Source organism: Sarcophilus harrisii, chromosome 4, assembly GCF_902635505.1.
Source record: "Sarcophilus harrisii chromosome 4, mSarHar1.11, whole genome shotgun sequence".
Lineage (NCBI taxonomy): Eukaryota > Metazoa > Chordata > Mammalia > Dasyuromorphia > Dasyuridae > Sarcophilus > Sarcophilus harrisii.
In genome coordinates, this window is record NC_045429.1 from 331,021,766 (window position 1) to 331,047,920 (window position 26,155).

General features: G+C 38.4%; 1 long non-coding RNA gene across 1 annotated transcript in view; it reads left to right on the forward strand.

Moving 5' to 3' along the window:
- The window catches only part of LOC116423296, a 40,287-nt gene extending 14,811 nt beyond the window's left edge, over positions 1 to 25,476 (forward strand). Inside the window, exon 3 of the long non-coding RNA XR_004233849.1 lies at positions 22,666 to 25,476. This is a non-coding gene — a long non-coding RNA (uncharacterized LOC116423296). The remainder of the gene's footprint in view (positions 1 to 22,665) is intronic.
- Positions 25,477 to 26,155: the final 679 nt, after the last annotated feature.

A 26,155-nucleotide genomic window follows, 5' to 3' on the forward strand; every position in this document is an offset into this window, starting at 1 on the left:
TCATAGACATTGAAATAGCCCTAGAAGCACTTTTGTGCTGAAACTGGAAACAAAGGAGATATGTATAGATGGACAGCTAAATTGTGGTATATGAGTATAATGAAATACAAAAATATCATTAGAAATTATGACTACAAAAAGTTCATAGAAAGTTGGAAATATAATTTAAACTGATGCAAAGTGAAGATTACGACAGTGAAATTGGAAAAATCCTAACCCCCAAACTTAATGGTGTATGATTATAATTAGCAAATTTACCTCAAACAAATTGGTGAGAAAATGCATCTCCTTACCTTCAATGGAGAAGTAGAAAACTGGAATAAACTGTCAGACTCAGCTGATGTGCTGGTTAGTTTTCTGAACTATTCTTTTTCTTTTTTTTGGGGGGGGGGTTGTGGTAAAAGATGACTCGGGTCAGTCTGGAATTCAAGTTTGAGATTGGAATGAAATGAGAAACTCTTAGATCATCTGAGAGTTAACAAAAGGAAGTCTATTTAGTCATAGGAGGAAAAAGAATCTTCAACCAGGTTAAAGCTATGGTTCAGGTGGATATAGCCACCTTCATCTCCATGTAAAAAATACCATTGATCATCAGGATATAGTTAGCATGTTGTGATAGCTCAAATGACAGTAAGATATTTACCAGGTCTTGAGAGGCACTGGAGGTTTTTTTTTGGTTTTTGTTTTTTATTTTTTTAATGCTTAAACCTGGATAGATCTTAAAACCTTAGCCTGGGTGTGATTGCAATACCTTTGAAAAAAAATTAGCCTAGCCTTCTTGGCTAGCACATGGCAAATATGGCTACAATCTACAAAGGATGGCTCCCTGGGTATGGGGTGGTGAGGAATGTATTTGAAAATGAAGGTGATATCACATGACAAATATGGAAATATGTTAAAAAGGATTGTTCATGTATAACCTAGAGGAGAAAAAATTTGGAACACAAAGTCTTATAAAAATGAATGTTGAAAACTACTTTTATATGTATTTGAAAAAATAGAATACTATTTAGGGGAAAAAAAGAAAATGAAGGTGATATAAAAACAAGTTTTTTTTTTTTTTAAAGGAAAAAACATTCAAACTGAGTAAATCTTTGAAGAAAGTTGAGAAGGTGCTTCTCAACCCTAGGAGACAAAAGTAAGATTCCCCATTATGTGCTTACCTTGATCTATCCCATACTAAATTCTCAAGCACATCAGAAAACAGGTAGGGATGAGGACAATCCATATTATGCCTGTTAAGAATCCTTATATTCTTCTTTTGTTTTGTTTTGGGAAGTGATCAAGGTTAAATGACTTACCCAGGTCATTCAGCTAGTAAATGGTCAAATTTGAAGCCTTCTGATTCCAAGCCCAGTGCTCTAGGTATTGCATCATCTAGCTGAATTCTTATATTCAAGATTGCTCAAATGTCCCCTATATCTACACCTAGAGTACTCCATGAGTCAAGTTGCTCTTCCTTATCAAATGACTATATATTGAATATTTTCTTATCTAAATTTTCATTATTGATGATGCCATGTTGCATTTTGTCTTTGCACTGACTAATGCTTTATTTTTCTGAACTATTTGGTTGGGTTTTTTTTTTTTATTTTTTATTTTCACTAATGCCCTTTGTTTTGTTTTTCATAATAGTTGCTTTGACACAACTACTGTCTTCTGGGGCAAAGGAAAAATTAAACAAAAACATTCAATACAGAAATTCTAGTGATGTATGCAATATTTTGTCTACCCCTTTGCTTAAAGGAAGAAGGTACGTTTTTTTTACCTTCCCCAGGTACTTGATAGGCTTTTCTCTTATTCATCTGTTAAAACAATTTGTTTATTGATCTTTTGCTTTATATTGCCATTATTTGTCAATATCATTCTCTTTGTTCTACTTTTTTTATTCTGCATTATACAAATCTCTCTTAGTTTTTCGTTTTTTTTTTTTTTTTTTTTTATTTAATAGCCTTTTATTTACAGGATTTATGCATGGGTAACTTTACAGCATTAACAATTGCCAAACCTCTTGTTCCAATTTTTCACCTCTTACCCCCACCCCTTCCCTAGATGGCAGGACTGACTCAGTAGATGTTAAATATATTAAAATATAACTTAGATACACAATAAGTATACATGACCAAAACATTATTTTGCTGTACAAAAAGAATCAGACTCTGAATTATTGTACAATTAGCTTGTGAAGGAAATCAAAAATGCATGTGTGCATAAATATAGGGATTGGGAATTTAATGTAATGGTTTTTAGTCATCTCCCAGAGTTATTTTTCTGGGCATAGCTAGCTCAGTTCATTACTGCTCCATTAGAAATGATTTGGTTGATCTCGTTGCTGAGGATGGCCTGATCCATCAGAACTGGTCATCATCTAGTATTGTTGTTGAAGTATATAATGAACTCCTGGTCCTGCTCATTTCACTCAGCATCATCTCTCTTAGTTTTTCATAGCTAATATTTATTAATCAGAAACATTTTGGTATATTATACCATAGATTTTTTTCAGCTGTGGCCCAGTCCATGAGTACTCACCTTATTTGAAGTTCTTTGATATCACAAAAAGTACCTGTTGTGAATATGTTGGCATATATTAGACTTTTGTTTCTATTTTTGACTTTGTTGGGGCATATCCCCCATATGTGTCAAATGTATGACTTTGAAAAATAGTCATTTTTCTTGAATAATTTTAATTGCTGTTGCTTCAATCAATACCAGAGATTTCACCAAAAACCCCACAAACTTCAGTTTACTATTTAAGAACAATATATATACTTCTCATAGAGGATTTTTAAAAAATTGAAATCCAGCATGTTTAGGCTATCATCGGTTCTATCAGTGCAATTGTCACCACTTCTGTTAGCTTTGCCAATCACATGTCTGTGTGGAAATCCCTCTATCAGTAAAGATCAACAAATGTAACTTAATAGTCTATTAAGAGTTACCCAGGGTTCTGACAGGTTCCATGGCGTTCCAGTGTATATCAGAAGTAGAACCTGGGCCCAAGTTTTCTTGACTTGTCATCTAAACTACCATTCTATAAGGTTATGTAAGGAAGTAAAAGTTCACATAACATGTAAATGTATTCATTAATGAACTTCCCATTTATGGAGAAAGCCCTTATTCAAATATCTCTCTCAGCTTAAATCTAGATACTGACCAGCCTCATGTCATTCTTCATAATCTAGACCTCTCCTACTTTTCCAGTCTATTTATACCATATATTCTTTGTTTCAGTGACTGGCCTCCTTGCTATTCCATGAACAAGATAATTCCCTATTTATCTTGTCTTTTTTTTTCCTGCGGCAACTGGGGTTAAGTGACTTGCCCAGAGTCACACAGCCAGGAAGTGTTGTCTGAGGTCTGATTTGAACTCGGGTCCTCCTGACTTCCCAACTGATTCCCTATCCACTAGCTGCCCCCCTATTTATCTTGTATATAGCACATTTGTATATATTTGTTTGCTTGTAATCCCTATTAAACTGGTAGCTCCTTGAAGGCTGATTTTTGCCTCTTTTGTATTCTTGATACTTAGCACAGTGCCTGGCACATAGTAAGTGCTTAATAAATGTTTAGTGACAATCAGCTGACAAAACATATCCCTAAATTCTTTGCATCAATCTCTAGGGCAAATAACGATATTCCAGGCAAATTCCTGAGGAGTAGATTGGAGGGTGGTGAAAGAAGGGGAAGCATATTGGCCATAGACTTTTTCCTCCCTTCTCCCATTCTCACCCTTCCATTCAGCTGGTAAAGAACCTTATGAATTTCAAAGGTTCTTAAGGATTTTAGATGTCTATTGGCAGTGTCTAAAGTAGGAAGCAGTCATTTGGGACTTCCTGCTGGATTTTCTGCCAGATGCTCAAATAACTTGGGTTCTAAACTGGCCTTCTTATTTATAGAAGAGTCACAGGGCATTGGTTAATCCGCCAATTCAAACACTTTGAGTCAATGTCACTCCATTCACTGCAGCTACATTTCCTACTTAATCTAATGTTTGGATTGATAGTTTTTCAAGTATCTGGGCATCTTATCACATTAGGTAGTGGGGCAACTTGCTTTACTCAGCCAATTCTGCTTTTACATTTAGTTTGATTACACAAAATGAAGTCTTCAATAGAATCATATTATCAGTATTTGCAAGGAAAGATTACTTCCCCAGTTTTAACTGGATTCACTTTTAAATGGCCTTTTCAAGTACCAATGGTTCCCAGATAAGAACTTCTTGTATTATATTTATCCATGTATATGTTGAAATTCCTATCCTGTCCACCAGTAGAATGAAAGCTCTCTCAGGCTTGGGGCTTTTTTTTTCTCTATTTGTATCCCTCCCCCCTTGCACCCAGAACAGGGTGGGTCCTTAATATTTGTTGTTTTGAACTGAAGGGATTTCAGATTCCATCATGGTCAAGGACTTCATTTTAAAGGAGAGGCAATTGAAGAAGGGAGTGGTGTGAGGGGGAAGGGAGGAGAATTGAACATAATTGGAATTTAAACCCAGATCTTCCAGCTTTATCTATCTTGACACATACCACCAGTGGCTTGTTTCTTCTGGCTGCTGGGGAAGGTGGAGGGCCAGATGGGCGTTTTTGGATAGCCAAGAAGGGAAGAGGATCAGGGATTTAGCTCTTAGAAATCATCCAATCCAGAAAAGGAAACTGAGGTCCAGAAATTTAAAGGCCTGTGTGTGTGTGTGTGTGTGTGTGTGTGTGTGTGTGTGTATGTGTATGTGTAGGGGTGGGGTGGGGATCGGTGCTGAGGAAGCAGAAGTATTTCCTCCGAAATGTCTCCGAAGTCTGTATTACTCCCGCTTCACTCGGGATTGGGCAAAGTGCGAACGCGCTCGCTCTGCGCCAAGCCCTCCCAGCTCCGGATTCGGAGACCGAACCTGGACTCTGGGTTCCGGCCCCTCACCTCGGGTCAGAAAACAAACTGGGAAGTTGGGGGATGGGGGCGAGCGGGGTATATAGGGGCACGGATTTGGGAGCCCGCACCGCCGCTTTCGCCCTGTAGAGTTAGATCGGGGTGACGCTAAAGCCTGCGCTCCGTCTGCTCAAGTCTGGCCCGCAGGGCTTCCCAGTCCGAGTCCACAAAACAAAGTGGGAAGTTGGGGGCGGGGGAGGAGGGTTAGGGTTAGCATCTGTGTATGTAGTGTATAGGGGAAGTGGGCGTGGCCGTGGCAACTGTCGTTGGGCAAGGAGAGGCTCTTGCGCGTACGCATTTGAAATTATTGGATACTTTCACTTCTCTCTTCCAGCTTCAGTCTAAATGTTTGTCGGTTTTGCTACTGGGCTTCTAGGCTTTGTCTTAAGAGGTGTCTCTGGGACTGCATTTATCGCTGTCCCTCTTTTCTTTTTGTCACCAACCGCAACTGGGTTGGCGATAGGGAAGTCTAAGGGATTAATGGGTCTGTCACCAGCTGTCAATCCTTAATAAGCCCTGATTTTTAGGGTGTATTTAGTCTTCTATAGATATTTACTGTCTTCCCGCACTACTTTCCAAAGATTATAGGGTCTCGTATTTAGAACTGGAAAGGAAACCTTGCTTAGCCCTCTAATACAAATGAGGAGAGGTTGGGACTTAACTTAAAGTTCCCCAGGTAATAGTAAGTCTTCTGAGTCCCGAGCCAGTGAGTTTGAGTTAGGTGCTGCCAGGATAATTTTCCCATTTCACAGAGAATAGTCTAATGTGGATCTGCAGACCCCGGGCCAGTGCCTGGGGCCAACTATTTAGCTGTGTGAATAAAACTCAACACCACTAGCTAACTAGTTAAGAAATTAGTCTATTGGAGTGTATAAAGTGCAGAAACTTTTTCTTTTCTACTATATACATGGAAATTCTGCTTTAATTTGTTTTTTTTTTTTTTTTTTCTAAATTCAGCATAAAAAATAGTGGAAGAAATTAATGAGGAAACACTGTTACAGCTTCTTGTTTTTCCATTTTGAGGAAGTATGACTTAAATCCATTGAACAAATGGGGGAATGAAATTACCAAAATTTGGCAATTAAATGTATATGGGGGGGGGAGGGGAGGAGAGGTGAGTGAGACTGAGGAAGCAAGAAAGATACTGAGGTTGTTTACCTCAAGAACTGGAAAATGATGATTGCCCTTGGTATCAATAGTTAAGGCCAGAAGAGAGGTGGGTTTAGAGGGGAAGAGATAGAGTTCTAGTCTGGACATGGTGAATTTGAGATGATTACAGACATCTAATTTGAAACATCCAGTAAATAGTTAGAATACTGAGAGGGTGGAAGGGAGTTTGTCACTAGCAAGACTTTTTTTTTTTTAAATTAAAGATTTTTATTTACACAACATATGCATGGGTAATTTTTCAACACTGACTGTTGCAAAATCTTGTGTTACAAATTTTCACTACCTTCCCCCCACTTGCTCCCCCAGATGGCAGGTAATTCAATACATGTTAAATATGTTAAAATTATGTTAAATCCAATATATGAACGCATATTTATGCAGTTATCTTGCTGCACAAGAAAAATCGGATCAAGAAGAAAAACAAAATACAAGCAAACAACAACAGAGTGAAAATGCTATATTATGATTTGCACTCGGTTCCCACAATCCTCTCTCTGGGTGTAGATGGCTCTCTTCATCACAAGATTACTGGAACTGATTTGAATCATCTCATTGTTAGAAAGAGCCATGTCCATCAGAATTGATCATTGTATAATCTTGTTGCTGTGTACAATGATCTCCTAGTTCTGCTGATTTCACTTAGCATCAGTTCGTGTAAGATTCCCCAGGCCTCAATGAAATCATCCTCCTGATTGTTTCTTACAGAATAATAATATTCCATAACAGTCATATACCATAATTTTTTCAGCCATTCTCTAACTGATGGGCATCCACTCAGTTTCTGCTTTCTTGCCTCTATAAAATAAGGGCTGCCACAAACATTTTTGCACATGTGAGTCCCTTACCCTCCTTTAAGATCTCTTTGGGATATAATCCAGTTGCTAGATCACTTTTTTTTTTTTTTTTTTTTTTTATTTAATAGCCTTTTATTTACAGGATATATACATGGGTAACTTTACAGCATTAACAATTGCCAAACCTCTTGTTCCAATTTTCACCTCTTACCCCCACCCTCCCTAAATGGCAGGATGACCAGTAGATGTTAAATATATTAAAGTATAACTTAGATACACAATAAGTATACATGACCAAAACATTATTTTGCTGTACAAAAAGAATCAGAGTCTGAATTATTGTACAATTAGCTTGTGAAGGAAATCAAAAATGCAGGTGTGCATAAATATAGGGATTGGGAATTCAATGTAATGGTTTTTAGTCATCTCCCAGAGTTCTTTTTCTGGGTATAGCTAGTTCAGTTCATTACTGCTCCATTAGAAATGATTTGGTTGATCTCGTTGCTGAGGATGGCCTGATCCATCAGAACTGGTCATCATCTAGTATTGTTGTTGAAGTATATAATGATCTCCTGGTCCTGCTCATTTCACTCAGCATCAGTTCGTGTAAGTCTCTCCAGGCCTTTCTGAAATCATCCTGTTGGTCATTTCTTACAGAACAGTAATATTCCATAATTTTCATATACCACAATTTATTCAGCCATTCTCCAACTGATGGACATCCATTCAGTTTCCAGTTTCTAGCCACTACAAAAAGGGCTGCCACAAACATTCGTGCACATACAGGTCCCTTTCCCTTCTTTATAATCTCTTTGGGATATAATCCCAGTATAGATCACCTTTTGATAGCCCTTTGGGCATAGTGTTCAAAAGACATTTAACAGAAGTAGGAGATTACCAGACTCTTGGCATTAACTTTATTAATTTCCAGATTATCTATAGTATATACATATATATATTATGTTTTGTTTATCAATTTTAGGAAAGTCTGATTTTTTCAGGACCCTTTTTGAGGTTTTCATGGCAAAGATATTGGAGTGCCATTTTGTTGATGAAGAAAACTGCCCAGGGTCACACAGCTAGTTAAGTGTCTGAGACAGATTTCAGTTCAGGTCTTCCTGACTCTAGGAGTATTCCTGACTCCACTTTGCTCTCATTCCCAATCCCTCCTGGACTCAGCTGCCTACTTGATTTTCCTAATACATCTGCCTGCCAATGCTGCTCCCTTATTCAAACTCCAAGGCTCTCTATTACTTCCCAGAATAAAATATAAATTCCTCTGTTTGGCATTTACAGTTCTTCATGACCAGGACCCTTCTTGCTTTTCCAGTTTCCTGGAAGATGCTTCACATTCTCTATAGTCCAACCACATTGGTGTACTTGCTTGTTCCTTGAACGAGACGAGCTATCTCCTGATTTCTGTACTTTGGTACTGCCAGCTTTTCCTTCCTTCCCATTCCTGCTCGTGAATGGAATGCTCTCTCTCCTCACTTGGATCTCTCAGCTCCTCCGGCATCATTTAAAGACTCATTTTATGTCCTTCTATAGTAATCTAATATCTGATAAACCTTAAGACTCAAGTTCCTGGGATAAGAAGTCCTTATCTGACAAAAATTGGTATGAAAACTAGAAAAGAGTGTGGCAGAAAGTAGACACTGACCAACATCTAACACCTTATACCAAGATAAGGTCTAAATGGGTTCATGATTTAAACATAAAGGGTGATACTATAAGTAAATTAGGAGAACAAGGGATAGTCTGCCTCTCAGCTCTGTAGAAAGAGAGGAATATATGATCAAAGAAGACTAGAAAACTTTATGAAATGCAAAATGGATAATTTTGATTACATTAAATTAAAATAACATTACATTAAATTAAAAAAGTTTTGCAGAAATAAAATCAATGCACCCAAGATTAGAAAAGAAGCAGAAAGCTGGGGAAAATTTATTACCGCCAGTGTTTAAGGCTTCATTTATTTTTTCTTTTTTTTTTTTTTTAATATTTAATAGCCTTTTATTTACAGGTTATATGTATGAGTAACTTTACAGCATTAACAATTGCCAAACCTCTTGTTCCAATTTTTCACCTCTTACCCCCCACCCCCTCCCCCAGATGGCAGGATGACCAGTAGATGTTAAATATATTAAAATATAAATTAGATACACAATAAGTATACATGACCAAACTGTTATTTTGCTGTACAAAAAGAATCAGACTCTGAAATATTGTACAATTAGCTTGTGAAGGAAATCAGAAATGCATGTGGGCATAAATATAAGGATTGGGAATTCAACGTAATGGTTTTTAATCATCTCCCAGAGTTCTTTCTCTGGGCGTAGCTGGTTCAGTTCATTACTGCTCCATTGGAAATTATTTGGTTGATCTCATTGCTGAGGATGGCCAGGTCCATCAGAACTGGTCATCATATAGTATTGTTGTTGAAGTATATAATGATCTCCTGGTCCTGCTCATTTCACTCAGCATCAATTCGTGCAAGTCTCTCCAGGCCTTTCTGAAATCATCCTGTTGGTCATTTCTTACAGAACAGTAATATTCCATAATATTCATATACCACAATTTATTCAGCCATTCTCCAACTGATGGGCATCCACTCAGTTTCCAGTTTGTAGTCACTACAAAGAGGGCTGTAAGGCTTCATTTCTAAAATATATAGAGGATTAACTCAAATTTATAAGAATATAAACCATTCCCCAACTGATAAATGGTCAAAGGATATGAACAGTTTTCAGATGAAGAAATTAAAGCCATTTCTAACCATATTTTTAAAAATGCTCTAAACCATTATTGATGAAAGAAATGCAAATTAAGACAACTCTGAGGTACCACTACACACTTCTTGGCATTAAATGATAAGAAAAGATAATAATAAATGTTGGAGGAGATGTGGGAAAACTAGGACATTACTGCATTGTTGGTAGAGTTATGAAATGATTCAATCATTCTGGAGAGCAATCTGGAGCTATGCTCAAAGTGCTATAAAACACACTGCATTCCCTTTGATCCAGCAGTCTCTACTAGGTCTATATCCTAAAGCAATCCTAAAAGAGGGAAAAGGACCTATATGTATAAAAATGTTTGTAACATCCTTTTTTGTAGTGTCTAGAAATTAAGTGGATGCTCTTCAGTTGGGGAATAGCTGAATAAGTTGTGGTATAAGAATGTAAAGGAATATTATCATTCTAAAAGAAATGATGAATAGGCTATACTATGCTGAATGAAAGGAGCAGAACCAACAGAATATTGTACACAGTACAAGATTATGTGATGATCAACTGTGATAGAATTGGCTCTTCTCAACAATGCAGTGATTCAAGGCAATTCCAGAGAGAAATCTATGGAGACTAAATGTGGGTCAAAACACAATATTTTTACCTTTTTTTTTTTTGGTTATTGTTGTTGGCTTGATTTTTTTTTCTTTTGATATTAAGGTTTTGGTTTTTTTGTTTGTTTTTTTGGCATAACATGATAAATATGGAAAAATGTTTAAAAGAACTGCACATATTTAACCTATAGCTGATTGCTTGCTGTTTTAGGAAGGGGAGTGATAGGAAAGGAGGAAGAAAAATTTGGAACGCAAAAGTTTTTACAAAATTATTTACATATATTTGGAAAAATTGTTGTGCCACAGTTCCCCTTTAATGTCCTCACCCAGTTTCCCTAATTGTCCTATTTAGTTACTCTGCCTCAGGTTATAACCATTCTCTCTTAATGTTTGATAGGATAAAGGTCTTTATATCTTAGACCTTAGGCTATACTTATTCCCTCTTAATGTTTAATGGGGTAAAGGTCTTTATCCATTTTAGATGCCATTAGAATATCGGGAGTTTCTCCAGTACCTCCCCCATTATGTCATCCTCAGTGCCTCCCCCATTAGGTTATCCCCATCCAGGTACCCCCTCCATTATGTCATTGTTCTTGTTATTCTATAAGAATCTTGTATCTGATATTCATGGCTGGATTCTTTGAGAAGATAGTCTCATTCAGCCCTGGGACCAAACATGGATCCATTTGGCCCCAGTAAATCTTTCCAATTAATAAACTATTAAATTGCTCTCTAATCTCTGTCTTGCTCAGTTTCTCCGGCATTACAAAATAAAATACTATTGGAAAAAATTCTTAAACTTAAAGTTTGAAAACTTACATATCTGACAAAACTTTTAAGTATTTATCAAACATGCTTCAAGTATTTTGGCCAATAAACATTTCCTTTGACTTTAAAAAAAAAAAAAAAAAAGTGTCACCTCCAGCATAGGATTTCTTTGGGATATATTTAGCCAGGTCCAACCCCTCATTTTATCCTCTTCTTCAGTGCCATTGGAGAGTCCAAATGTGGACTCTCTACTGCTGTTACTAATGTCACTCTCAAAATGACGTTAGATCTATAACATCCCATGCCTATTTGTTTCCTTTCTTCCATTTTTGTTATAAACTGATTTCAGAAAATTCTGGCTTTGTTGCTTTTCACAGTTAAGTTCTCTACAGGTGTACTTCCTTTCAATTGCTTTTCCAAAATTATTTTGTTTACAATTTCTTATCCTGTTCTGTAATGTTCTGTAAATTAACTTTTGCTCTAAACCAAGGCTGTCCTTTGTTGCCATATTTCTTTGCTTAACTAGGAAGTAAGATTCCTTAGTTCCTTGGGACTCTTTTTTTCCTTTCCTCCCCCTAGAGCAGGGTCCTCAAACTTTTAAAATAAGAGGCCAGTTCACTGTCCTTCAGACTGTTGGAGGACTGGGCTATAGTAAAAACTAAAACTTTGTTTTGTGGGCTTTTAAATAAAGAAACTTCATAGCCCTGAGTGAGGGGTATAATCGTCCTCAGCTACTGTATCTGGCCTGCAGGGTAGTTTGAGGCCCCTACCCTAGAGTTTTGCTATCTTTTGTTTTTGTATCTCATAGAATTTCCCATCTACCTCTCTCTTATTCACAGTCATCCTTTATAACAAATAATTTTTTTAATGAACAAAAGAAGGGGAAAAATAAATTCACCAAGATCAATCAATTTCATTGAAAATACTAACATTATATGCAGTGTTGCACACAATATTTCCCACCTCTGCAGAGGAGCAGGGAGGACATGTCTTCTCATGTCTCTTATTTGGGGACAAGCTTATTTTTTTTTATAATTTCACAACCTTAATCTTTTTTGAATCTTATTTATACTGTCATATTTATAGTATATATTATTTCCCTGACTCTTCCTACTTCACTTTACATTAGTTCATCATGTAAATCTTTCCATGTTTCTCTGTATTCACCATATGCCATTTCTTATAGCACTGTAATATTCCATTCCTTTCTTATACCACAATCTGCTTAGTCATTCTTCAGTTGATAGGTATCTACTTTGCTTCTTTCTACAAGTGTTGCTAAAACATTTTGGCATACATAAAGAGCCTTTCTTTTTGTCAGTGACCTCCTTGGGTAATGTGCCTAGCTATGCTATCTTTTGGTCAAAGTGATGAAATGTTCAGTGTTAGGTGTGGTTAGTAGAGGAATTGATCCCTGGGCAGGCAGAAAGCTTTGATGGAGGTCAGTTTAGCTTCATGGTCACACTGTTGTGCCACAGTTCCCTTTTGATGTCCTGACCTAGTTTCCCTAATTGTCCTATTTAGTTATTCTGCCTCAGGTTATAACCTTTCCCTCTTAATGTTTGATGAGATAAAGGTCTACCTCAGTTGCTCTGCCCCAAAACCCCAGGCTATAATCATTCCCTCTTAAATGGTTGATGAGATAAAAGTTTTATATCTTTAGGCTATAATCATTCCTTCTTAATGTTTGACAGGATAAAGGTCTATCCATTTTAGACATCATTAAAATATCAGTAACCTCTCCAGTACCTCCCACCATTGTGTCATCCTAGGTGCCTCCCCCCATTAGGTTATCCCCATCCAGGTACCTCCCTCATTATGTCATTGTTCTTGTTATCCTATAAAAGAGTCTTGCTGTTTAATACTCAAGGCTGGATTCTTTGAGATGATAATCTCGTCAGCCTTGATTCATGTGGTCCCAGTATATCTCTCCATTTAATAAACTATTCAATTGGACTCTAATCTTTGTCTTGCTCAGTTTCTCTGACATTACACCACTCTTTGGGGAGGTAGTCCAGTCTGAAATACAAATTATGTCAAACTCCTAAGACCCACCCTGTGTGGAAATGTTAGTCATGTCCTTGAGGTTAAATTTTTCTTGTAAAACCTACTTGTAGACTATCCCATGGCTGCTACCTTCCTTTGAGTCAGCCTTGCCATGGCACTCTGCTCTGTGGTGTCTTTTCCCCCATTCCATTTTGTATCTCCCCTACCTCCACTGTGCTTCCCAACCCCAGTTCTCACAGTTAACTTTTTTAGAGTGCTAAGTCTCTTTCACAATTTAGCCTGCCAGCTGAGGAACTTGTTTTTCATATGCTCTCCTACTCTATTTTGTATTTACTATTTATTCCCAATGTCTACTACATCCCTTCATTTTGGCTGTAACCGTTTCCCTAAATAAACCTATATTTAGTTGTGAATTCTTCACATGACCAAACCCCAACTTTTAGTGCCAAAACCCACATCATGGATCACGTCAAAAGTACATATATATTTTAGCTACTTTATATAATTACAAATTGTTGTCTAGGATGGTTATACTAATTTCACAGCTGCAGTGTTACACCAGTGTGCCTGTTTTTCCATACCCCTCTACAATTGATTATTCTCACTTTTAGTCTTTTGCCATAAACAAAAACGAAAAGAGTTATTTAAATTTGCATTTCTCCCATTACTAGTGGTTTGGAATGTTCTTTCACAAAAGTTAATTATTTGGTATTCTTTTGAGAACTATTTGTTCATATCCTTTGATCACTGATCTTCTGGGGAATGGCTTTGGTCTTATAAGTTTCTGTTAGTTAACTATATTACTTGAGTGCAAAAATAAGCATTTCAGAGGCAACCATTTTCTTTTTTATACTAGATATGTTATTTTGTACAAAAGTTTTTCAGTTTCATGTAATTCCCCATCTAGTCTTTTCCACTGATCTACTTTTTTTAGAACCAGTAACCAAATGGCTTTGATATTGCTACTCTATATAATATAGCTTCGTCTACTATTCCTTCTTTATTCCTTTATTCATTATTTCCTTTCCTTCAAGTAAATTTGTTATTATTTTAGGTAGCTCTATAAAGTATCCCTTTCATAATTTAATGGGTATAGCATTAAATCTCTAAATTATATTTAGTAGTATTATCATTTTTTATTATGTTGGCATGGTCCAATCACGAACACTGAATATTCCTGCGACTATTTCAGTTCTTTTTTGCTTTCAAAGTAGCATTTTGTAATTGAATCTGTGCAAATATTGAGTATCCTTTGATGGACTGACTTCATTTGACCTTTTTTTTTTTTTTAAGAGAACTCTTTCATATCAATTCATCTACTTTAAGAAATAATGAGGCATAGGGGCAGCTAAGTGGTGCAGTGGTTAGAGCACCAGGCCTGAAGTCAGGAGGACCTGAATTCAGATTTGATCTCAGACACTTAACTAGCTGGATGACCCTGGGCAAGTCACTTAACCCCAATTGCCTTAGCAAAAAAAAAAAGAAAGAAAGAAAGAATGAGACATTTCAAAATTCTCATTCCATCTAAATAGATTAACTTGGATCTGTTATAATTATATAGTTATTTTCCCACATCTTTATCCTTTTCTTTGAATTTAGCATTAATTTAGATCTTTAAGTGAGAAACTAACTATACAAAGACAACCTAATTTAAACCCTAAACTAGTTTATGATCATGAATTATTAAAACAAGAATCATAAATAGATTGGTCTCCCAGACTGGTTAACATTTTAAAGACAGTCACCACAACTGTATGAAACAAATTTGATGGGAACTTAGTTTTCTTAGACTATCTTTGAAACAATCTCACTATCTTAATAAACATCTTTATTACTAGATCCTGCATCTGCTCTCCTGAGACTTTAAAAGTTATGTTCCTCCAAATTAAGGCCTTCATTTATTTGTAATTCTCTGTTGTATTTGCTTGAGCTCTTGGAGCTATTCACATAAAATAAAATAGCAAAGCTCTGTTTTCTGTCATGAGTGTTCTATCATAGTTGCTCCATGTCACAAACCGAATCTCTATTGTACTACTTTTATAATATTCTTTTACAATTGTGCTCTCCCAGATTTATTTCATATTATCATTTCTGGCACCTTTTTTACCACATCAAACTGATTTTGAAGTGACTTCAGTATCAGTAACCAGTACTTTCCTTTTATTTCTTGTCACAATGCCCAGCATAAGGTAGATACTTAGCAAATTTTTTTTTGACTAAGTCAATTTTTATCAATGACCTCCTTGGGTTATGTGCCTAGTTGAACTAGACAACTTAATTGTAAGCAGTTGTAATATGATATGGCTGAATATTCCATGAAATGATGCTTTTCTTATCTTCCATTTCGCTACAACTTTGTTTTCTGGTTTTATTCATCAGTGAGAATGTTTTCATTTTAAAATTAGCTATCAGTTATTCATAATTGATAAAATTGATCCCCATTCCCTTCCCTCATCTGTTCAGATAACTTTATTTATGAGATACAATGTTTTTTTCTTTCTCCTTCAACTAAACATGCTTGTAGCTATGTGAGTAGAAGCACGAGACCATTTTCTTTCTGAAATAGAAAAAAAAACAAAACTATTAAATATTCTTTGGTTTTTGTTTACATTCCTTTCCCCTTTAGCTCCTTGGCTCCTTAAGACAAACTATGAGATATTTAATATCTTACTCTGTTCAATTAAGAGATTTCTTCCTAGAGTCAAGAAGTATTGGTTAGGGGTATAAATGTAGATAAGGGGATTCTTCTTAGACCTTGTGGGGTTGTGGATTGATTAGTGCCAGTTACTGCAGCTGTTCCTCTCTGATAACTTCCAGAAAAGGTTTGATGACCATCCTTCCAAGTCAGCTTGTGGTTTATCAAGTATACGCGAATTAGTGGCAACATTTGGGTGGTTCAGGCTGGTGTTTATCTGGTTACATTTGCTTTTAACTCAGCAAAAAATTACTTAGTATTTATTGCACAAAGAAGAAAAGCATAAATAATACACAGCCTCTACCTTCAAGGAGGTGCCAAACTTGTAGGTTGGAATACAAAAGGATCACAGATATCTGTAAAGCAAATGGAACACTGTAAGAACCCCAGAGGTGTTTAAAAGAAAAAAATTAGTATTATAGCTCAGAGAAAGTAGAGAAACATAATGAAGGATGTGACTGGTATTGGAATTGAGCCTGAAAGGGTAGATAGAATTTCAACTGACAGGTTGTATTCTAGGATTAAGGAACAATAATGTGAGGAAAGTAACATAAGTGACATGGCTCAGAATACATTCAGAGAAAGTTCCAAAATCCAATTTGGTAAGACCATAGAGCAAAGCTGAAGGCAAGCTGAAACTATGGGATGCGTAATCACCTTGAATGCAACACTCAAGAGGATGCTATAAGGGACACTTAGGAATTTTTTTTGAAAGTTTAGAGATTGTCTAATTTCTCCCCCATTATTTTAAATTATTTTTTATTCTTCAACACCAAAAGAAAAAAAATTAGCATTTTCATAGTAGAACAAAATGATTTTATATGAATCTGGAAATATCTAAATGTATAGTTTGCTTTTTTTAATTATTCAATTTTTAATTAATTTAATTGTTCAACTTTTGATAAATGCTTACAATAGCACTTCAAAAGATCTGTCTCATCTGTATGGATGCTCTGTCCATACTTTAGTGAATGGTTTAGTGAACAGTTAATGAACTGTTTTGACAAAAAAAAAAAAAAAGAAGAAGAAGAAGAAGAAGAAGAAAGAAGGAAGGAAGGAAGGAAGGAAGGAAGGAAGGAAGGAAGGAAGGAAGGAAGGAAGGAAGGAAGGAAGGAAGGAATTGTACCTGGTAATTTTGTGGTGATCATTTTCTCAGCACTTAATGATCATGGACAGATTTTGTCAAGAGGACTACCCTTGAAATCTTTTGGATTTGGTAAAATCTACCAGAGCTTGTGTACCTTCAGCATAATCTTAAAGATGTCAAGGTCATCATTATGCCATGCTGAAACATGAGAGGGAGGACTTTGGTAGATGTTCATAAAGACCTTTTTAATTTTGTTTTGATACTGAAAATTCAGTTGTACGCAATATAGTTATTTGTTTTTTGAAAAGTGAAATTGAAAGTTAAGACTCAAAACCTCTCATTGTTGAGATTATGGGGTCCAATCAGGCTCTTCCTGCACAAGATCACCAGAATAATGGAGTCTGGGATGAGACTTTAAAAGTAAATTTGGGTTAACTGTCAGTGTCAAAGAATTTATAGGCATAGACCTCCAAATCAAGAGGAAAAGATTTTTTTTATGCTGCTAAGAGCAGGCTAAATATATAACAATCTTTAGCAAGGAAAAGATGTTTTAGTAATTAACAAAGGGGGAAAATGTCATTAAGGATACCCATGATGGGCTAACTCTAAAAGGGATTTAGTACTCCAAAAAGAAATAGCAGTGATCTACAGTATGAGATCTTTTATAGGGGAAATACAACCTTGAAAGTTTGACATCATAACTTGGCTTTCTTATTGGATAGATAGGATTTCTAGAGACCTTCACCTGGGATGGAACTATATAACCAAAAGTCTGCTTGAACAAAAAACCCACTTAAGGCTGAGATGATCCAATCAATGCTTTTCCCTGCTTACCTTGGGGAGTAGCTTGGTTTCTAGCTTGTTTACAGAGATTCAGGCTTTCTCTGCCAATGCTCACCTGCTACCCAGGACCTGGTCCTCGTGACTAGAGTTGCATGAGAACTGGAGAGGTTAGAATTTTGAAGCCTTGTTTGAAACTCACAAATGACCTGTTTAGCCTGTGTGTTTGACAGGGAGTTTCCCTAAAATACAACTCTAGACAGACAAGTTGGGGTCAGATGTGGAAATCTATAAATTATTATACTAAGGAGTCTCCTAAGCTTTATGTAATAAGCAATAGGGAACTCTTGAGGGTTTTTATGTAGAGGGAGTAACATAAAGGGAAACAAGCCAAGGAGTTGTAATAAAGTTAGAACTGGAATGATTATGTGAAGAGAAGGGAGGAGAATCTTGGGTGTCCCTTCCAGTTCTGAAAGCTATGAATTTGTGATTCTGCAGTTTCAGATCTGAGTAATAGGAAGAATGGCAGCATCATGAATAGTAATAGAGAAGTTAAGAGGAGGAACTATTGTAGAAGATAATGAATCTACTTTGGAGCAAGTAGTGTTATACTTATCAGGAATACAATACAATGTAGGTGATGAGGATCCATTTTCTTTTTACACAGCAATTAGAAAAAAGGCCAGAGATATGGATATGGGAATGATCTTCATAAAAATGACTGAAGTCTTGGGAATGGTTGAGCTTGACAGAAGTATAGAGAAGACCAGGGGTTTAGGACAAAGCCTAGCATTTGAATAGTTCTTTTTTGAATCTTCTTTAAATTTAAAAAACTTTTCCATCTATTATCTCATAGTTGAAAATGCAAGGATAGTTTTCTCCATGGTCCCATAGATCCTATATTTCTCTGGGGAGGTCTTCCAATCAGAAATTCCAGTTAGGTCAAACCCCTGAGACCCTCAGAGGAGTTTCAGGATAGTCTCACCTTGCCATGCCCTGTCAGAAATTCCAGGCATGTCCCTGAGGTTAAATTCTCCCTACAAAATCTACTTATGGGCCATCCTCTTGATGTGATCTATGATGTGGGGTTTGTCACCAAATGATGGCAGACACCAAAAGTTGGGATGTGAGGAATTCTCAAGGGCCGTTCCCTTTGGCAAAAGGTAGATTTATTTAAGGGAAAAGGTTAGACAAAGTGAAGGGATACAATACACACCAGGAATGGTAAATATGAAATAGAGTGGGAGAACATATGAAGACAAGTTGCTCAATGCAACTTACAATTACCCAGTAGAAAGGGAGCACCCCATACGAATGGGGCATGCCCTTAGCTGGCAGGCTAAATCCTGAAAGGGACTTAGCCCTCTAAAAAGAGTTAGTTAGCTATACAAAGAAGTGGGGCTGGGAAAGATAATAGAATTAGGGGAGATACCATATGGCATGGGGTGGGGAGTAAAGACAAAGAAAGATACCACAAGGCAGAGTATCATGGAGAGATGACGCAAGAAGGGCAGGGATCATGGGATGGTCCATAAGTAAATTTTATGGGGAAAATTTAACCTCAGGGATATGACTGGGATTTCTGACAGGGCATGGCAAGGTGAAACTACTTGAAACCCATACAGAGTGGGTTCTCAGTATTTTAACATGATTTGAATTTCAGACTGGACCACCTCCCCAATGGGTGGAACTATGGAACTAAACTGATCTCTATCAGTGCCTTCTGCCTGCTTGCCTCAGGGATCAATTCTTTAGTTTCTCTTGGTCCAAAATAATATTCTGGATCACCATGGCTGCTGCCTTCCTTTGGGTAGGCTCCCTGAGACTCTGCCTCATGGTGTCTTTCCCTTCCCCCTTCCCCCATACCATGTGGTATCTCTCTATGCTTCCCAACTCCACTTCTCCTCCTTATAGTTAAGTAATGCTTTTAGGGAGCTAAGTCCCTTTCAGGATTTAGCCTGCCAGCTAAGGATATGTCCCAATCTCATGGGCTGCTCCCTTCCTACTGGGTAATTGTGAATTCCACTGAGGAACTTGTCTTTCATGTGCTCTCCCACCCTTTTTCATATTTGCCATTCCTGGTGCTTATTGTATCCCTTCACTTTGTAACCTCTTCCCCCAAATAAATCTACCTTTTGCCAAAGGGAATGGCCATTGTGAATTCTTCACATGACTGAACCCCACCTTTTGGTGCTTTCCATCCTCTGGTGTCTACATAATCCACATCATTTTAGTGCCAAACCCCCATAACAGTCATCTTTCAAATGAAACCTGATATCTAGAAAGAAAGACTTCTGGGCTAGGAATCAGTAGACCTGGCCTTTGTCCTGGCTGTGCCCGTAAAGCTTCTAGGACCTTGCCACTCTTCTTACCTCTGAGCCTTCATTCCCATCCAGTGGGGATGAGAGTGTCTGCCCAGCCTATCTCACTGGGTAGTTCGAGACTCCAAGGTAAAGCACTTGTAATGTTATAAAGGGTGGTCTATGATATTCATGCCAGGAGAAAAGAGGGGTAGTAAAAGTGTCCAGATTCCTCTAATCTCTGGTACTGGGAGAGCCCAGGCTTGGAGTTAGGAAAACCTGAGAGAAAATATGACATGAGAGATTTTCTGGCTGAGCTAATTATTTATCTTCTGTCTGCTTCAGTTTCCTCAGCTGTAAAATGGGAATAATTATGGCATCTATTTCATTGTGTTGGATAGGGTTGTTGTGAGGATCAAATGAGATAATATTTAGAAAGTGTTTAACTCAGTGGCTGGATTGATCATTGTTATGATTCATTACTATGTATGTAGTCTATAATTGTGCAGCCAAGCTACCCCCTTTAGTTCTGGTTTTATATTGATGTATTTCTTGTTTTCCCCCAAAGCCTTGGCCTTCATTCTTAATAAGAAGGTATCCTTTTGTCTGTTTACCATTGGATCATATGTCTGGAGGTTGGCTGGTTTGCTGCCCTGAGCGTACTCTTGGCCAAAAACACTGTTCCTGGTGCTGGGGTATGGAGGATGCAGAGGGGGCTGGGCTGTACTAAAGAGTCTTCTCCCTCATAGAACTCAATGGGCAGAGATCACTCTTCTCAGAAGGGTGCCAGACCTCAGCCTAAATCCGCTAAATTGGGTCCTGAGAAATGGAGCTTAGGGAAAAGAAAGGAGTTTGTTGTATGACTGATGCCTTTCTTAGTGTCCTCAGAGGGACCGGAGCAAGGACAGGATCAGAATTAGGAATTCCTTGCAAAATTTAAGTCGGGGTGACTTTTTTCCAAAGCGGGCCCAGGTGTATAATTTCTTCTGTCATTGGCAGTCCCCACAATGCTACAGAGCACAACAAGGCTACGATGGGCTGCCAGCTTGGTAGCAGGACTGGGAAACTGCACGTTTACAGGGAGGAAGCTCGCCCAGAGCGGAGTGTTAAGTGTGGCCAGGGGTGGAAGCAGATTTAAAACTGGGAAACAAAACAAAACAAAAGCTGGAAAAACCCCATCACGGAATATCAAGGCACGGCGAGCTGTATGGAGACAAACAACGTGGAAAAAGAAGAACAGATTTGAGGGTGAAAGAGCAGTTGGCTGCTGCCTTCTCTGGGTCTGCTGCCAGGACCTGGAAGACGGAGGAGGAGGGGCTTGAGGCTCTCCGTCTGTAGGTGACTCAGCCGACTGAGCTGGAACCTCCACGCCCACAATCATGTGTCCTCCACCTGTCCTTGGTTCCCCCATGAATCAGCAAGTTTTTTCCTCTGGGCCTCATTACAGGACTTCCCTTGTGGCAGATCAGAGGATCTTGCGTAGTGTTAAGTAACCCAGCTGGGTGTGAGCAAGAACGCGCAGATTCAGAAGAGAAGAGACAGGGACTCCGGGCTCCAGGGGGAAAGAGGCCGAGCTTTCCCTTAGGGATTGTGTGGGGTGAAACAGTTAGTTCCCGCAACCTGCACAAAATAACTGGAGAAGACCTTTAGAGCAGCACTTCTCCAAGTTGCTCCAGAAGCTCCCTGCCAGCCGGCTCTGAGATCCTGGGCAAGTGTCCTTCCCTTCCTTATAAAGTAGGGAATTGCAGTGATGAAAGGAAACAGTATCTTTGAAGACTAGGTGAAATTACTATACAATTTACAGAATTGTATAGAATACAATACAATTGTATATACAATAGAATACTACACAATTTAATACTACACTGGCTCACGACTGAAGCTCAAAGGCCAAATTCAATCTTGGATGTTTCCCAATAATTCTCAATTATCTATTGGATTTCATGTCTTCCCTTTCCCTATGCTTTCCCTTGGGACTATCAGAATATAGAACATTTCTAAATCTCCACACAAAAAAGGAGTTCCTATGAAAGCACTCATGTTATAGCAAGATAAAAGATTTAGGACAGATTTATTAATTAAGCAATCAGCAAACACAAAAAACTTGGGTTCACTCCATTTCCCTCAGTAGTATATTTCTGTTCTTCCACAGAGGACCTATACAGCCCATCCAACTTATCCAACATTGGGTATACCTTGCAAAGGAAAAGCATTTAGGATTATTATCTCCTCTCTGATGGACTTTACCTTCCACAGGGAAGACAATAAAAACAGTTCAGTGGAATGAGTACAGGATTTGAATTCAAAAGGACCTGGAATAAAAAAATCAGTTTACTCTGTAATCTTGAGCAAGTGACTTCTCTTCTTAGAAGCTGCATGTCCTCAATTTGAAAATAAAGGGATCAAAATAGGTTCCCTTCCAGAGTTGTTAGTTGATATAGTGGGTAGAATATTCCTGGAGAACCCAAGTTCAAATCCAGCCTCAGATATTTACCAGTTGTGTGATCCTGGGCAAGTCACGTAACCCTGTTTTTCTCAGTTTCTTCATCTGTAAAATGAGATGGAGAAGGATGGGAAACCAAAGAGTCAGACTTGACTGAAAAACAACAATAAGGTCCCTTCTAGTTCTATTATCTGTTATCTGGTATAATTACTATAGCTTGATGGTTCCATTTTGGGATTGAGGCCATCTTAAACAGAAAAAAATTGAGAGTTGGAACCAGTGAAGAGGAAATCTAGATTGTTCTTCTTTATCATAGTTCATTCCATGCTTTGTTGTAAAAATGTGCTTTGTTTCTTCCCAGCAACAACTCCCAGAGCTCCAGGATTGAGCCACATCCCATACTTGAACTAAGAATTCTCATCGCTGCACTGCTAGCTGCTTCTGTCTTGCTGCCACCCCTGGAGCTTCATGATTTCCTATAATACATCTCTGCGTGTAGCTGTACTCTGTCAGACCTTCCTTCTCTTCTGTCCTCCAGGTTCCTTGTGGCATGTGCCCTTTTCCCTGTACCCCTTAATGACCAAACCTAAAAGTAATAGCTAAGTAATGTCACCTTAGTTCGAACTTGAGTTTGTGCCAAAAGGCTAATCCAAGAGTGAATCAGTTTATGCCTTGCTCAGGTAACAATATTCAGGTAACAGTAGATGGAAGAAAAGTTGGACTAGATGGCCCCTTTGGTTCTTCTACCTATCAATCCATCAACAAATATTTCCTAAAGGCCTATATGTGCTAGGCACTATGCTAGAACCAGATGGTCACTTTGGTCCCTTCCACCTATCAATCTATCAATAAACTTTAACTAAGGGCCCTCTATGTATTAGGTACTATGTTAATCTCTGGAAATACAAAAAGAAGCTGCCCTCAAAAAGCTCACAATTTAATACATCTGTGATCATCATATCCCTATGATAGGTTTAAATGACACCTCTTGCTATTTATTACCTACTAGTGTCAGTCAACTAGCATTTAAAAGTCTGTACTTACTCTGTGCCAGGCAAATAAAGGTGAAAAAAACAAAATGAACCCTGTTCTCAAGGAGCTCACAATCTAATAAGGGAGGTGATAGGCAAACTACTATGTACAATCTATAGGCAGGATAAACTTTGGGCAGTCTCATAGGGAAGGCTCTAAGAGTGAGGACGACTAGGAAACTCTTCTTGCAGAAGGGAAGACGTTGGCTAAGACCTAAAAGAAACTAAGGAAGCCAAGAAGGAGTAGATGAGATCACTGAACCTTAGGCAAGACTTCCCAGTCTTAAGAGACTCATGTGGATTTTGTGTAACATAAGACGGAACTATATACAGGATCACTAAGAGTCTTTCTAGCTCTGAATCCTATGATTCTGTGCCAAGTCAGGGTAGCAGTCTCTAGACCCTGAAAATCTCTTTCCTGATGAATGGAAAACAAATAAGATGGGTGGACTCCCCATTTCTCCACAAAGAGACCTGCTGGGTAGAGAATACACCATTCCCTTTCCTGGCTGCCTTACATAGAGATGAATCAGCTTTTTCTCTGTCTTTAATCCCTAAATGTGGTCACCTTGCTTTTGCCTCCTGGCAGGGTGTAGGAGGGACGTGGTCAGGATGGTCTCTGATGCTTCTTTGTGGGCTGTCAGATTGCCTTCTCTGGGTCACTCTATTCTGGGAGTTGCCATTTGTCCAATCTAGGCTCCCTCCTCCACCTCCCCTGCCCCTACCCCTTCTATTTGTGGTTACACTAAATGTCCCAGACAACCCCACCCTCCCACAACCAGGAGCCGTTAAAAAAAATTCTGCTGCCTTTTATCCTTTGGTTCTGTGGCACTCTTAAGAAAGCCCGGGAGACACCAATTAGCCCCCTTCCCAAAGAGCAGGCAGAGCTAGGCTGGAACGTGGGCAGAATGTAACCCTGATCCGAAGCCCAATATAGCTTTCCTGAGAACCTTACCCTGTAATCTGTGCCTCAGGGACTGAACAGGGGATCCAGAGCCTGTCATTATCCCCTGAATGGGGGGGCACCTCCCAGGGAGTGGGTTTGGCCTGGGATTCCCTCCCTTTGGTGTTTTACCCAGGGTCTAAGCCAGCCCTATTCAGCATAGTTGGGGCCAAAAGCATTTGAATTTATGCCAGAAAAAAGAGCGTGGCAGCAGACTTTCAGGCTATGGGACAAATAAAAGTCAGACAGTGAGTGATTGACACTCAGCTGCCTTCCCCCAGATTTGGCTGCCTTGAAACTGCTGTGGCAGAAAAATAATAACATGAATGACTCATTAATGTCACACTTGAAGGTTTACAAAGTGCTCTGACAGAATGAGAAGGGAATTTAGGGTACATCCACCCTGTAGCTTGGAGACTTTCAGGGGGATAGAGGAGAGCCCCTCATCTCACAAGGAAGCCCCAATCCATCTTTGGGCACCTCTAATATTTGCTTGTTTACAACTTCTTCCCATTCCTTTTAGCTTTGAAGACCAAGTAGAATGAGTCTAATTCTACTTTTATAGGACTACTCTGCAAATGTTTAATAGGATCATAGGCCACAGAGTCAGAGGAAATTTCAGAGACCATCTCCTCAGCTCATTTAACAAATTAAGAAACTAAGGCTTGAGGAGGAGGTCATGGTCAAATAGGCAGTAAATGAATTGAGGAGCTGTTCCCCACATGTAATGGAGATGATGTGTGGCTCAAAGGGAGGCAGAATAGATATCTCCAGGATTTTCATAACCCCCCACCTTTCTCCAAAGGGCATTTTCGTTTCCCCAGGAGGAGAAGCAGAACGGTGGGTACATGAGTTTATCCCCTCAGCTCTCTCCAGAGACAAGTAGTGTCGGGCTAGAATTGTATCTCTCTGGTCCTTTAAATAGTAGTAGTCTAGGAGATCTGATCTTCAGGTTCAGACTTACTTCCAATTGCTATTTTATTATGGGGAAAGGAAGAGGATCTCAAACTTTATATCCAAAGCTTGACTCCTTTCCCCCCAATTACCAGATTCTACAATGATAGCAATTAGTAGAGAAGTCTCCATTTATCCAAATCATAGCAAAACAGAAAGTAGAGAAAGTATGTATAGCAGAATGGCAACAAGGTGGCACAGTGGTTAAGAGTGCCAGCCTGTAATCAGGAAAACCTGAGTTCAAATCTGGCCTCAGATACTTAGCTGTGTGACCCTAGGCAAGTCACTTCACCCTCTCTGTCTCAGTTTATTCATCTGTTAAATGAACGGGAGAAGGAAATGGCAAACCATTCCAGTGTCTCAGCCAAGAAAACCCCAAATAAGTTCAAGAAAAGTCAGATTGGAAAAAACTACATAACAACTCCAGCGGATCCTTATGGGACATGTACTTGAGAACCTCCACTATCCTGACTGCCTTCCTTGATGAACTCCAGTTTGTAAAAACCTTCCCCAAAATGTGATGCTCAGATCTGAACCTAAGCTTCCAAATGGGATATGAGCAATGCAAAGAATAGAAGAACTTTACCTCCCTCGTCATGATTTTTTCATTTAGTTTGTTTTCTGTCTGTTATGCTATTTCTCCTTAAAGTTCTATTCCACCGTCTTATTATGAAGTGAAAATGATCTTGGGCTCCCAGAGGAGTCCAAGTTTTGGCTGGTTCTACTATGAATACAATACCAAGACACAAGCTGATGATGCAGTGGAGAGAACATGAGGCAGAGACCAAAAAGTCTTGATTTCAAACTAGCCTGAGACTTATTGTAGCTGTCTGACCCATGGCCAAATTTCTTAACCTCCACCTCAAATTGGGGATAATAACAGTACCTCCCTCCAAGAGTTTGTTAGAAGGATTAAATGAAAC